This window comes from Ruditapes philippinarum, unplaced genomic scaffold, assembly GCF_026571515.1.
Source record: "Ruditapes philippinarum isolate M1 unplaced genomic scaffold, ASM2657151v2 ctg532_1_1_1_1, whole genome shotgun sequence".
In the NCBI taxonomy this organism is placed as follows: domain Eukaryota; kingdom Metazoa; phylum Mollusca; class Bivalvia; order Venerida; family Veneridae; genus Ruditapes; species Ruditapes philippinarum.
Genome location: NW_026867201.1, coordinates 43,866 through 58,851, shown reverse-complemented (window position 1 = coordinate 58,851; position 14,986 = coordinate 43,866). Strand labels below are relative to the sequence as shown.

General features: G+C 32.7%; 1 long non-coding RNA gene across 6 annotated transcripts in view; it reads left to right on the top strand.

Moving 5' to 3' along the window:
• The window catches only part of LOC132735272 (uncharacterized), a 135,515-nt gene that overhangs the window by 110,071 nt on the left and 10,458 nt on the right, over positions 1-14,986 (top strand). For all 6 annotated transcript variants that reach the window (XR_009626432.1, XR_009626435.1, XR_009626431.1 and 3 more), the window contains exon 4: positions 5,502-5,561. This is a non-coding gene — a long non-coding RNA (uncharacterized LOC132735272). The remainder of the gene's footprint in view (positions 1-5,501; positions 5,562-14,986) is intronic.

Sequence of the window (14,986 nt, the reverse complement as noted above, 5' to 3'; positions counted from 1 at the left end):
TCTCTTGCCCTTTGGCTTCAATACTTTTGAAATAAATCAATATACAAATTTAATAAATCCACCAAGAGTAGTTTATTTTGCACGAAACTAGCTCTTGTTACGGGTTGATATATTTGTAAAACATTTTTTCAAAAAATCCTAAGTGTAGAGCGTTTTCATGGTTGGAAGTCTGATATTTAACAAATCGTCGTTCACTTCGTCAGGGGGAAAAGTTCTCCCAGGCTTGATATAATTTTATTTTTTTAAACAGCTTAGATCATTTGGAAGCCTACATTTATCCTACACGGAACTACATTTTCCGTTTTTCGAGAAAATACATTTTAAATGAATATCAAGACAAAAACATAAACAACACTTAAATTATCAGTTTAAATCGGCCTTCCGCACTATCTCGGAAATGCCGTTCGCTCGTTCATATGCTGGATCATATGGGATTGCGTTCATTCAACGCCGCCTTTCCTTGTTGATCTTGTTTATCATATTTTATGCTCACAACCGTGTTGTTTGTGCCGTGTGGCGGTTGTAAAAAGTCTCCCCGTACATGCAATCAATGTTGTTATATTTTCATCCTCAAGGGATTGTTCGGCGTTCAGTGTCGGTGTCCCCCTCCATGTCCAGCCTTCATAGACTAAGGTCCGCCTGGGCTCCTTGCCACTAGTTCTTGATGCTGGATCATATGGGGCTTGCGTTTATTGAACGCCGCCTTTCCTTGTTGATCTTGTTTATCATATTTTACCGTACACCACAATTTTGAAGTGGAGCGACAGTTTGCCGGGCGTGTAAATGTCCCACTTCTTTCGCCCTTGTGTCCACTCCAGGTTTTTGTTTGGTGCCTTCTGGGTGCCCTACTTGGGTGTGTCGGGGGCCGCGTCCTGTGAACGTTGCCTTTGCCTTGTTGATCTTTATTCTTGTTTTTTTTTACACAAATTTATATTCTGTTCAATATTGTGCAATACGCTGCTCATGTAATTAGTTGTTCAATTGTAAGAGCGGCGTGTATAATCTCTGCTTGTTTACTATATGATAAATAATATACGGTCTTTTCTGTAAAGCAGATATTAGGATAAATAGCTTGAATTTGGCTACCGAATTGGCGTTCCCATAATATTATATTTTTGTTTATTTTTCAAGTTTGAGTCCTATGGCCATATTTAAAAACATCTGAGAAAAATAGGAATTGTATTTCATGCATTAGAAGCTGTCTCTTTCTGTTGTTTAGTGCTGTTATTAAAGGATTTATGTTTACAGTTGAACAAAACAAAACATATGCATTAAATTTTTGCTGAGAAATGATTACAGATGGTGAGAAACATAGTAATACATGTAACGGCATATTCTACCTGAAACACATTAACATTGTTAAAGGTAATTAAAGTTGGCAAGACAAAACATTTATCCTGGTAGGTTCAAAGTTATTTTGACGTGAGAAAATATACTGTTTCCGTTGATATATTTCCTGCCAGCATCTGTGAAGGAAGTGAACTTATTATACGGAAACGTGTTTTCAAAGAAATGAAAATATAGTTGAAATTTCTTTATTTGAATCCTTAAGTATTTCTTATTACCTGGATGGTCTTATACGTTGCAAAATATTTTTAATAATTTTATCATTTTTTTTTTACTTTTTAAAATGAAATGTAATTTACCGGATATAATAACATCTTTTTCAATCATTAAAATTAATAAGACAATAATACAAGAAACTGCAATTTTCTCGTTTGGAAGCGTTTTTATCTATGTGCATAACAACTACTTTTGGACATGTGTATGTGATAAAAATTAAATTAACCCTTTAAACATTGATTTATTTTCACGTCAAAGAAACGTGTTTTAAAAATAAAATACATCAATAACATCTCGTACATATGAATTAAAACAATTGCTTTATCGCTCTATAATTCAGAATAAGTTCATATACAAGTACAACATAACAAACACGTGTTTTGACTTAAATGAAGAAAATTCCGGAAGTATTTAAAAATATATGAAAACGTTTGATTGTTCGGTATACCACCTGCAGACTGCAATCATAAAACGTTGATTTAATTAACTTTTGCCCTGGTAAATATTTTCGGCGTTTCACAAAATTAATGTTCGTGTAAAGCTTTACAGGTTTCTGTTCGTGTAAAGCTTTACAGGTTTCATCCGTTTGTATAGAAGACTTCTTGATTTGATAGAGAGGTTTCCTGTATAGTGTTTATTTATAAGACAAAGATTTTAAACGCTTCAGAATAATTGTGCATTGTAAAACTGTTATAGGGTGTAGTAATACATGTGAGAAATGAAAATGAAAAAATACGTACATATGGTAATTGACATTTTCTTTCGGCACGATTTCACGTTTTGTCTTGCTATATCAAATACAGGTAGAAACAATAGAAATCCGAACAATGAAAAGTATAGGTAAACAGTGTAAAACATACAGTATTAATAAATTGAAAAGTGTTCTAGATGTTATCTTCATATATTGGCAATTAATGTTAATTGGATTGTCTAGTTACCTCAACATGTGTATGAAAGTAGATTATAAACTGAAACTGGCAGACAAGTAAAATAATAATAAAATCAATCTACTAACAAACAATTAAAACAGAAAATATTATTTGTCCATACTATTTTAGGTAGTTGGAGAAAAACTCAGGCGGATAAATGCACGCGTTTAAATCACTTTAACGAAGAAAAAAAACTTATATTTCTGTTGTAAATCGGGTAATAATACATGGATCACTTTAAATGTGTAGAACTTAATTTCTAAATTAACATAAAGTTTACCATGTGTTAAGACTATTACATTTCCTATGTACGTGATGAAGTATGTGTAAAAATATTTTAGTAAATCAAGGAAGTGTTTACATAAAGTTTAGAACGCTAGAAAAGTTGTGCCATAAACGTTTAACAATAAAATCATTTTTACTAAAAGGAGTGCAAAAACTTTTAATTGTCAAATTTGAGACGATGTCGTTGATTGTCAAATATGCAATTTCACGTTATTGTAAATAAAAGGAATATTTATCTTTAAACATGCAGGTATTGACTTACGAAGTACCGCAAGTTCTTCTCTAATGCTGGTAAAAACAACATCACACACATAAATAAGTCAAGCCTACTTTGTATATACTTTGTATGTATCAATACATGTACGTGCGAGTTTGACAAAGTAAAATTAGAATAAACGAATTTTGACCTTTTGTAAAATTACTTCCATTATATGAGGGTTACTGGATCAAACGGAATATTTCATAACCGATAATTGATCACTGTAGACATATTGACATTTTATCATAATAATGAAATATACTATATTTTTTGATATTGATTGTAAATGATTACAGCATGCAATACACTATATTCATGTTTAAATCATCTATTGTTTCCTAGTCGTGAACCATTTAAGAAATAAATCACATCATATTATTACGTCATAAAATTATACTGACCAGTCAGTCCGTAGCCGAAACATGAGGTCCGTTTAATGTTTTGGGCTGAATGTGAGGTGACAATAATGCTATGATGCTCGAAGTATTTGGTACTATTTCTTATATCATACATCACTTTACTAGAACATAATAGTGAAAGTTCCACAAAGAAGGCATTCATATTGTTTAAATAACAAAATGCCCAGTAAAATGTACTGCAAACTGTTCTGAAATATTCCCTACTTTAAGCTATCCGCTCTTATGACATTTTTGTCTGACCGATAATGTCATTTCGAATATTATATTGCTTTAAGGCCCGCTGACACATAAAAACATAAAGAAGAAACAAATTTATGTAAGGGTTAATTGTTTTTAGAAGCCGGAGGTATATATAACATCTGAGAAATTCACTCGTAATATTGAAGATCTTTTAAACAGTGTGTTAGCTAGATATAATCATCTTTATGCTTATTTTCTAAGGTTTTGTGACAATGTTTTAATGCCATTATTCTTTTTGATCAAAAATTCACATATAACATAGTTTTATTGATAATTACCTGATAAAAAATATTTTGTGTCAGTTTTTTATACTTCATGTTTGTTTCTTTTTAATATGTTATTAACGTTTCATTTGATAATTGGATTCATTAAGGGAAACAGAAGTAAAACAGTATTTTTATCATATATAGGCAAATAAGTATTTAAAAAAGTATCCATTAAAAACAGCATAAGAGTTTCAAATACCATGAATGTAAAGTAAATATATTGATACTTTAGGTAAATGAATTCATTGATACTTAAAGAAAAAACAACACACACGCACACATTCACACAAAATTTGTAATGAATGAGTGTTTAAAAACATCATGATTCTAAAACATAGCAATTATTTAAATGTTATTTTTGTCTCCTACGAGTTCCTTGAAATATATCTAAAATCAAGGTAATCAAAAGTTTGCTGCATTTTTTTTTATTCAATTACACATTTATTATAAACGTGAAGCCAATATATGCTGTTTGCTAAGTCAAGCTAGACACAGGTCTTGCATCAAGTTAACTGTATTTAAACTTAAGTTTTTTAAATAGCTGAAACCTTAAAGATTTAGATCTTATGCTTTCATCAAGACATTGAAGTTGAAGATGAAATAAAACCATTCGTTTGCCTGTTTTCTAAGGTAAAAGACTGGTGTCTGTCTATGATCCATGGATACTTTTATCAGTGATCTCTAGACATAGGAAAAGTATTATAAAGTGATAGCTCTGCATTCCGTCTAGCAATAAACCTGTATGTGGTAACTATTTTCTTGTGCCACTGAGCATTATTGTTTGCCATTTGTTTCTTTTATGTCAAAGATAATATTTTTGATTACCAGGAAATATGTAGATGTTTGTTTTAAACTATACATTGATCCCAGGACACGGAGATATAAATGTTTAAGCTTTTAATTTACATTTTTAAATTCAGGCAAATCTACAAATGTAAACAAATTTTCATGTATATAGTATATAAGTTAATCATTTATAAAAGATAATAAACGGGGTTATTTAATATCTGTTCATAGCATGTGCTAACATCAGCTTAAGAAAATGGCTACTTACATTCTACTTTGTTTTAAAAATTACAAAGACAAATCCGATATATAATAATAAAAATAATAATAATAATACTGTATCTTATTAAATAGATAGCATCTAGAATCGACAGGTTCAAAAATATATAAAATGTATATTTTCCCTGTGTATAATTTTTGTTCACAAGACCACATACCATTTGCGTTATTTAATGAATATTAATATATAAATAACTAAGCAATGTTTTCATGCCAGTCTATATATATTAATATATTAATATTTTGTCCTGTTTTTGACGACCAGTACATCGTAATAAAGAAAGAAAAAGTAATATTACGCATTTAACATTCCTCTGGAACATTTTACACACGTTATTTCATTGTTTTCTCAGACATATATTGGTAGATCCAGAATAGTTAACATTTATCTTGGAATGTCAAATAAAAGTGGTATTATTATGTCTATAATCACATATAATTAACAAACATATAATAGTTGCAATTCTACTTTCAGATGTTTGATACTGGATTCCATTCCTCAACAGTGAAACAATCTGTAGAATTCGCTCAATAGGTAAGATAAATCATTCTTTAAATCTGTAGAATACATAATTTTCAGACATTGGAAAGTCATTTTATGCGTATGTTTTAGTTTGTTTATGTTTATAAAACCAAACTGTTGTGCATTGCATTTGTATTAGAAACTACAAAGAATCCAGATAATTTTTGTGTACAAAAAAAGTACCAGACTGCATTTCCGCGAAATTATTGTGACAAATTTCAGATAAATTGTAATCAATTGCTTTGATTTTTTGCACCAGTCAAAACATTATACAAAGCGGAAAAAAAGATATTTATAACTTACTACTTTCAAGGTCTAGCAGGTTACATATATCCAATATAAATATCTCCAGGTCGTATTTTCATTAAAAATGTTGTGATTTGCAACTGTTAAAAATCAAAGTGTTGCATAAGTACAAAAATATGTGTGGATAATACAGTTTTCTCACTGTAAAAGAAAAAATAAATAAATTCATCTTTTAAATAAGGCATCTTATTGACGACGAAAATACGTCTTGTTTTTATGGTATATTTACTACATTACTATACAATTGGATTCTAGCAGTTGAAATATTTCCGCTTGAATATATGAGCCGCGTCACGACAAAACCAACATAGTGCGTTTGCGACCAGCATGGATCCAGACCAGCCTGCGCATCCGCGCAGTCTGATCAGGATCCATGCTGTTCGCTATCATTTTCTCTACTTGTAATAGGGTTTGTAAGCGAACAGCATGGATCCTGATCAGACTGCGCGGATGCGCAGGCTGGTCTGGATCCATACTGGTCGCAAACCCATTATGTTGGTTTTGTCGTGACGAGGCTCATATATGTTTACTACTTACGAAATATGCACCTTTTGTGACCGCATAATTATCCTATTAGGAGCATTGGATTTAAATGTTAATGAAAATAAATACAAATAGTCTATGACAATAATGATGTAAACTTTACATGAAAAGTCAATATAAAACTCAAAATATGTTGACATAAAAAAGAAAATCTGTATGGTTTATGGTAATTAAAAATTATTTAAGCTACAAGTGTCTGTTACTACAAATAAAACAGGTTTTGCTAATTTAAAAGACAAAAAAGATTCCCCTTAAAACTGATTTTATTTTAGAATTAATTTTGATGCATGAGATATGTACCTTGATAAAAGATAAGGAAAACACGGGAAAAAGCAATTGAGAAAGATTAATTTTAATTAATGATATTGTACTACCTGCAGACCCACATTATAAGATTCTAATTCAATTAACCTTTGCACATTAGAGATTTGCCGTTGGTGAATTTAAATATGTGTTAATCTACAGTGTGGTTCTAATTGAAAAGTTTGGTTCCCTATTGGAATAAGTAATTGGCGTTTTAATGACAACTGATTTATTATGATCAAGAAAAACAGAATCCCTAAAGAACGCCCAAAAGAGAAAATTGAAAATGTTGCAGGCTTGGTTTGATTTAGCCTGTTCATGGACGGTACTAGAAAGTGTAAGTTACCGTCCACGCCCCTAAGCATCGACGTTATAAAGATGAAACAAACCACAACAATCTGATGTTATCAGTCCTTTTTCTTCTGAATTCTAAAATAAACGTAAATTTTTTTTATATTTTTCGCCTTGTAATATCTCATAGACATACGACCACACAGATTTAACCTCTGGTAATGTTATCTGAAGTTAGAACACATATCTATTAGGAATCATTAAGGTAATTTTAAAGGCTTCAGATGTGCTAGAAAAACGCGTTTCAAATACAAAAAGCAACATAAAGCTACCGGCGTTTAGTTGTGACAAGTTAATATGCTTTCTGATACATTGTTGCCTAGATGTATCAGGTACAATTAATGTCACTTAACAATTTAAACGGGCATGATTAATATATAATATAGTTTTTTTTAATTACCGAATTTTCAAGCGGTTGTATTTGTATAGTATAATACTTTTTTTCAAAATTGCGGCAAAGCGTAAATTTAACAAACCTATTATTAAAGAATCTCCCAATGTCAAAAGACATGCACTCTAGCGCACCGAAATTGCAAAGCAATTATCATAATTGTCAAAATTAAGATATAAACAAAATTAAAACTAGGTTTTCATGACTTTTTCCAACAGATGGCGTTGTTTACGTTTTTAACAGAACGCGAAATAAATATACTCAGATAGCATCTTTCCGTATTATACTTAATGCATAAATATAAAAGTATGGAAAGCCATGGCTGTCTGATATTGTTCTTTTTCAATTTATTTAACCATTTTGATAATATATAAGTTCACTTCGACTATATATGACTTGAAAACGCCTTCTTATTTAACTTATCATAGAATGTAACATCAACTTATATACTGCTACTTTGGTTCCATACATTTATAAAATGGTTTCATGTATTGTAAAAATGACATAATATATTGATACTTCGGTTTCATATAAGGGCATCTGGTTCCATATATGGCTTCTTTGTACCATATATTGAAGAACTCGTATCATATAATGTAATAACCAACTCATATACTACTTTGGTTCCATACATTGATAAATTGATTTTAAATTTTGTAAAAATGAATTAATATATTGATAATACGGTTTTATATCAGGACATCTGGTTCCATATATGGCTATTTTGGTACCATATATTGAAGAGTTAGTATCATATAATGTAATAACCAACTCATAGAATGTAGCATCAACTTATATACTGCTACTTTGGTTCCATACATTGATAAATTGGTTTCATATATTGTAAAAATGAAAAAATATATTGATAATTCGGTTTCATATCAGGACATCTAGTTCCATATATGGCTACTTTGGTACCATATATTGAAGAATTTGTATCATATAAAGTAATAACCAACTTATATATTTCTACTTTGGTTTCATAAATTGATACATTGGTTTCATATATTGAAAAATGAATTAATATATTGATAATTCGGTTTCATATAAGGACATCTGGTTCCATACATTGCTACCTTGGTACCATATATTAAAGAATTGGAATCATATATAGAGAAAATCAACTTATATATTGCTAACTCGGTTTCATACACTGACGGTATGGTTTCATATATTGTAACTGTGGATTAATATAATGGATTCCGGCTAAATAAGAAGGTGTATTCAATTCAAATATAGTCGAAGTGAACTTAAATATTATCCAAATGGTTACATAAATTGAGAAAGAACAATATCAGACAGCCATGGCTTTCCATATAAAAGGAGGCCACATGTTTCGTGTACGGATAGGTCATACATTGTGGTTAATGTAACGTACAGATCCATTAACTTCTACATGATTATTTCTCTACAACTCGATGGCAGCAATAATGAAGTAAATGATGTACGAAATGCTTATAATAAATCTTGGGTAACGAATGCTAACAAACTCATTTGAAATGTTGTTTACATTCGGGTTCGTAAAGGCCTCAACAGAAGGTAGAATTTTGCAGTACACCACCAATTAAAACTAAGTTACTGTGTGAAGGCTACTATCTCTTGAATTCATACAACTTAATATTAGATTTACAGGTAAGGACATGTTCTATCTCTTAATACTTGTTGTATATACCTCCCACGATGACAGATGACATATTTCGGAATTATCCCCTGATAAAGTGTTTAATGAATGGAATTCCATGACAAATTAAGATTACAATGTAACCTAATAGTAAGATGGTGTGAGACCCAAAGTTGTAGTATGTTCGAATCCCAAACTATTCGGAAAATGATTATGTAACGGTATTGAACTGTACACTAATCAAGGGAAGTAGTTTGTTAACGGCCGGATAGCTCAGTAAGTAGAGCCGCAGTACGCTATTACGAAGGTCCCAGGTTCGAGTCTCGGTCAGGCACATAAATCTCGCCATGTGACAATTGTAGACTTTTATTTTTGAAAAAAAACGGAGGTGTTTCAATCATTACTCATGGAGAAAAAATATTTTCAGTGAGTAAAGTATGTAAGAGATCAATTGGGAGGGAACTGTTTTTTAGGGAAACCTGATGATTCCTACAATGCAGAATTACGGTCTGAATGCAAGTGTTGTATTGCTTTGAAAAGTGTACATCATATCTCTAATAAGTGTTGTACAACTAAATCCTACCGTCTGTTGAGGCCTTAAGCTACAGTCTCACTTACATCCCGGCAGAGCCCCGGTAGACGTCCGGGGTGATCCGGGAACGACCGGGATCAACCGGAGTACAACCGTAACTCTGCCGGCAACGTCCGGGATTATCCGGGAACATCCGGCATTCGACCCCGGATGGAATAAAATATTTAATATCACCGGGGTGGTCCGGGATGATCCGGGAAGTTATAGCTTTGCCGGCTTCATCCTTATTCCCCGGTCACATATTCACGGATAATGCCACGGAAGAGCTACGGTCTAATCGTTCACGGATTACTACATACAAGAAAAGAACACATAGAAAAACGAATTGCAGAGTTCAATGATTTTGGCGGAGAGGATTCGGCCTCATCGCGTCCGAACCCCGAGACATATCAGGTCCGATTAAAGTGAATTTCTTGAAGTACGCCGTTTGGCCATGATATCCTGATACTAAACATGAAGGGGTCTTCGTAAAAGCCCATCTCTAGTATAGATTAGTCTCTAGTCCACCATCTCGTCGTCTTGATATGGACTAGTAATCATTAATGAAAAATGTTGATCAATACGGCTTCTCTTTTAATTTTAAAATTTTCTGTTCATTTTACAATTACATTAATTATCGTGAATGAATATGTAAAAACCTTGTTAATTAATCTTATTATCACTCAAAGGCCTGCGTTTTCTGTTTTTAACAAGAACGTAGTATTTATACCCTTGAAAAATTACATGATACTTAATTTATCCGTACTAAACAGTGGTGGACCGTACCATTCCGTACCGTTTCTTGTTGCAACGCAATAAACCGTATAAGACCGTGCTAATCCGTATTTCGATCGTGGCTTTCCGTTAAAATGCCGTATTAATCCGTATTAAAATCGTAGCATATACGTAGGGTTACCGTACAAATACGTAGTTCTTCGTACCAAACCGTGGAAATCCTTGACAAGTTGGTGGACTACGAATCAGTACGGACTAGTACGGTTTTCGTACGGACCAGTACGTATCAGTACGGTTTAATACGGACTAGCAGGGATACGCTACGGTTGATTTTTCCGTAGCAATTTTCTGTGCATGTTCAAAACTTGTCAAGGATCGCTACTGATATACAAGGACTACTACGATTGATTACGCTTACAATACGGAGAGCTACTGAGCAGTACGGGTAGCTACGGACGATGCCGGCATTAATCCGTGGCTCTTCCGTGGGCGTATTCCGTGAATATGTGACCGGAGTTAGCTCTGCCGGGGACGACGGGGTTAACCCGGGGAAGCACCGTAGCTCTGCCGGCACAAACCGGGGATGATCCGGGGTATGATATAGCCGGTAGAGCTACGGTAGAGCCCCGGTATATGCCGGCAGAGCCCCGGTAACTACAGGCAGAGCCCCGGAGGATGAAGGAAGAGCTACGGTTGATCCCGGTAGAGCCCCGGCAAAGCCCGGATCATTTCAAAAGAATAACGACAATTTGCGCGTGCATTTGTTAGTATTAAAACCATTCTCATTTCCCTTCTATCCAGTATGGCTTTTATCAAAATGAATTACTATTCTGGAACAAAAGATATTATATTAAATAAAAATCATGTATCAATGTTATCATTTTCGGGCGTTTTCAATCAACAACAACAACAACAACAACATATTTATTTGATAATAAGGCCACCGGCCCATAATATACAAAGCAACATGGATAAAACATTTTATGTCCCTCTAATTAATATCGTCAGCTTTACAAAGAATATGGTGTATATAAATACATATATTACGTATTGTTGTATCACAACTCGAGTTCATTAATGAGTAGAAATCATTTAAATTTGTTCTTCCATCATACCAATTTAGTAAGTATAGTTGGCGTACTTCATTATATTTATAGCAATGGAAAAAAGCATGAAATTCACAATCTATAATTGAGATATTTCTATTATTTAAACAATATGTACAAAAGCGTTGTTCTCTTGGTATATTTAAATGTCTGCCGATTTCTATTTTAAGTTTGTGGTTAGAACACCTAAACTTAGAAAAAGATTTTTTATAAATAAATGGTAAGTCCAATATTAAGTATCTTTCTACATTTAAAAGTGATTTAAAATTTCTATAATGAAAGCATCGACTGGAAGTATTAATATCATTATGCCAATTTTGAGTGTAGCAATCAACCAGTCTCTGTTTAAACAAATGGATAAACATGTCAGGATTACCTATTTCTTGCGAAATCCAGGCAAACCCAAAACCATACTCAAATAATAAATTTTTTATCTTAGTAGCCCAATTATATCTCCCACTATCATCATGATTTTTCAACATAAGATAACATTGTCGCGGATATCTCGATTGTTGCATAGTCAATAACTTGCACCAATATTTTATACAGTTAGTCATATAAAATATACATAATGGTAACCTGCCACATTCTCCTAGTGCCATTGCGTTATTTGTAGTTCTAATAACATTAAGGTACCTTTTACAAAAATCATTATGAACAGTTTCAATAGTATTTACATAACAATAACCCCATACTTGTGAGGCATAACATAATATTGGTTTCACCAAAGCATCAAATAATTTAAAGTATTCTTTGACTGGAAAATATCCAAATGACTTTTGATACTGTTTGATGGCTAGAATAGATTTCTTGGCTTGAATAGACAATTTATTGTGGGCTGATGACCAAGATATAGTAGGTGTAAGATAAACACCCATATATTTATAAATTGATACTACATTAACAGGAGATCCACGATAGAGCCAAGATTCATAATTTCTAAGACCACCTCCATTACGGAATACCATAATCTCTGTTTAATTTAAATTCAATTCCATACCCGTATCTTGACAAAATACGTCTATTATATTAATTTGTTGCTGTAATTTGACAGCGTGTTTCTGCGCAATTAGCAATGTCGTCCGCAAACATAAGACATGTATGTCGTTAGTTATAAAAATCCCTGTTCCACACGAGAGACGTAGTAACTCTGCTAATTCATTAATAAAAAGTATGAATATAGTTGTGCTGCTTACGTCTCCCTGTTTTGTTCCGACATTGCAGGGGAAATAATCAGTAGATAAATAACAGCAATTGTTATCATTTAAATTTGGTCTATTTTTAGCATGATTACAGTCGAGTTTTACACACGATAATAGATCGGTATACATAGTCTTGAGCACGCGTAAAAAATTGCCGCGGAGACCTCTACGATGTAATATTTCAAAAAGCTTCGCGTGGTTTAATTTGTCGAATGCTTTCTTAAAATCAACATAAATACAATAGAATCTACCACCTTTTCTTGTTAAATATTTCTGAGCAAAAATATTATCTACCGTTGAGTACCCGTGTCGGAAGCCGGCTTGTGACTCGTCAATTTTATTATTATTTTCGGCCCAATTATAAAGTCGAGTATTGATAAGTCTAGAAAATACTTTATACAGAGCATTCGTTACAGAAATCCCTCTATAGTTACTAGGGTCATTAATCGACCCGCTTTTATGGATTGCCGTAACCACGCTTTTACCCCAAATTTTAGGGAAGTCGCCCGTGTTAAGTATTCTGTTAAACAACGCTTCAATAACGTTAATACTGTCATTTAATGTATATTTATAAAACTCTGATGGTATGCCATCAGGTCCGGGACTTTTGCCATTAGACAAATTATTAATGGCTGATTCGATTTCAGCCCGAGTAAATGGTTGATCTAGCTCAACACACTGTTCATTATTTATTTCAGTCAAATTATCCGTGTTAAGTGATATGGCGGAATCATCGAACAAAAGATCTTTAAAATACGCATACCATTCATTGGCTGAATATATTACACACTGTCTTTTTCGGAGGACGTGAACGCTTAATAAGTGACCACATATCCTTCGGATTATTACTAACATTAATGAGTTTTTGTCTTTGGTCGCGCTGAAAAAGTAGCTGTTTTCTACGACAATACGCCTTAAACTTATTACGTTTTACCTTATATACTCTTAAATCATGTATTAAGTTTGATGTTCTAAACCTACGTAGCGCGTTATATTTCTCGCGTTTATATAAATCGCAGTTCCCACCCCACCATTCGGGCTGTGACTGTTTGTATCTAAAGGATCTTATTCGCATATTAGATCCTGCCTCTTTGTAAACTGCTGTCAATATAGACAATGCGCTGTCAATATTAGTCATTATCTCGGACAAAATTCTACCTTGTTTCTGACGTAACAGACTACCAAACTGACTTAAAAAATTAGCTCTATGGACTTCATTCCAACGAAATTTTTCGTGTTCAATTGTACACGTTACATCATTATCATTAGAAACGGCATTAATTACCAAGTCCTTGTATGGTAACGACAGAGAACATGATATAGGGAGATGATCAGATACATCATTTTCTAAAACTTTGAAATTTACAATATATTCAAATAAATTTGAACTTGCTATTATATAGTCGACAACGCTGACACCCTCATTTGCGTAGCATGTATACTCCCCTAATGTGTCATTTGGATATCTCCCGTTTAAAATGTGAATATCATACAAACAACATAAATTAAGCAAAGATTTACCAAAATTATTACAAACGCCATCTTTGTTGTTACGAGGTAAACAAAATGTACTACCGTTATAATCAGAGTCACCAAATATATACGTTAAAGTATCATCATAAATAAAATCAGGTAAATTTTTTGTTCTAGCATTTGTATCTCCAGCAAAAAGAATATATGAATTAGGGAAGTTTAATTTAATCATTTCAATATCACTCTGAATTTGAATAATTCCATCATTTTCTTCTAAATTATCATAAACCGAAGATCCCTCCGGTGAAACATAGGCAAAATAAAAAACAATATCTTCTACTGTAAACAACTGAGAAGACTTAAGTAACAGCACTACACAATCTGTCATGTCATAAAAAATACGTTCAATCAAATGTAAACATTTTAAACTAGAGTTTATAAATACACTAACCCCTCCACTATTTCTAATATGAGCATTATTATATGGTCTTACACAATCATAATGTATATAACCCTCTAAAAAACTGTCAAACTCTCCTTTAAATTTTGACCATGTCTCATTTAAGCATAAAATATCAAATGTTTTAAGAAACTCTTTGGTTAAAGTACAATTATCTAACCGGTTTAAACCACAAATGTTCCATGACAGTATATTAAAGTCAAATAATGGGCTTTGGCCACTTTCCTAGCTAAATTGGTCTACTTCGGATCTTTCCGTATCCATCCCGGCTTGCTGCGATTGGTTATTTATAAAAGTTTCGTTCTGTTCAGCTAACACAGACGGTCGTCTGCTATCTTGCGATTGTCGTCTGCCTATGTACACTATGGATTGTGT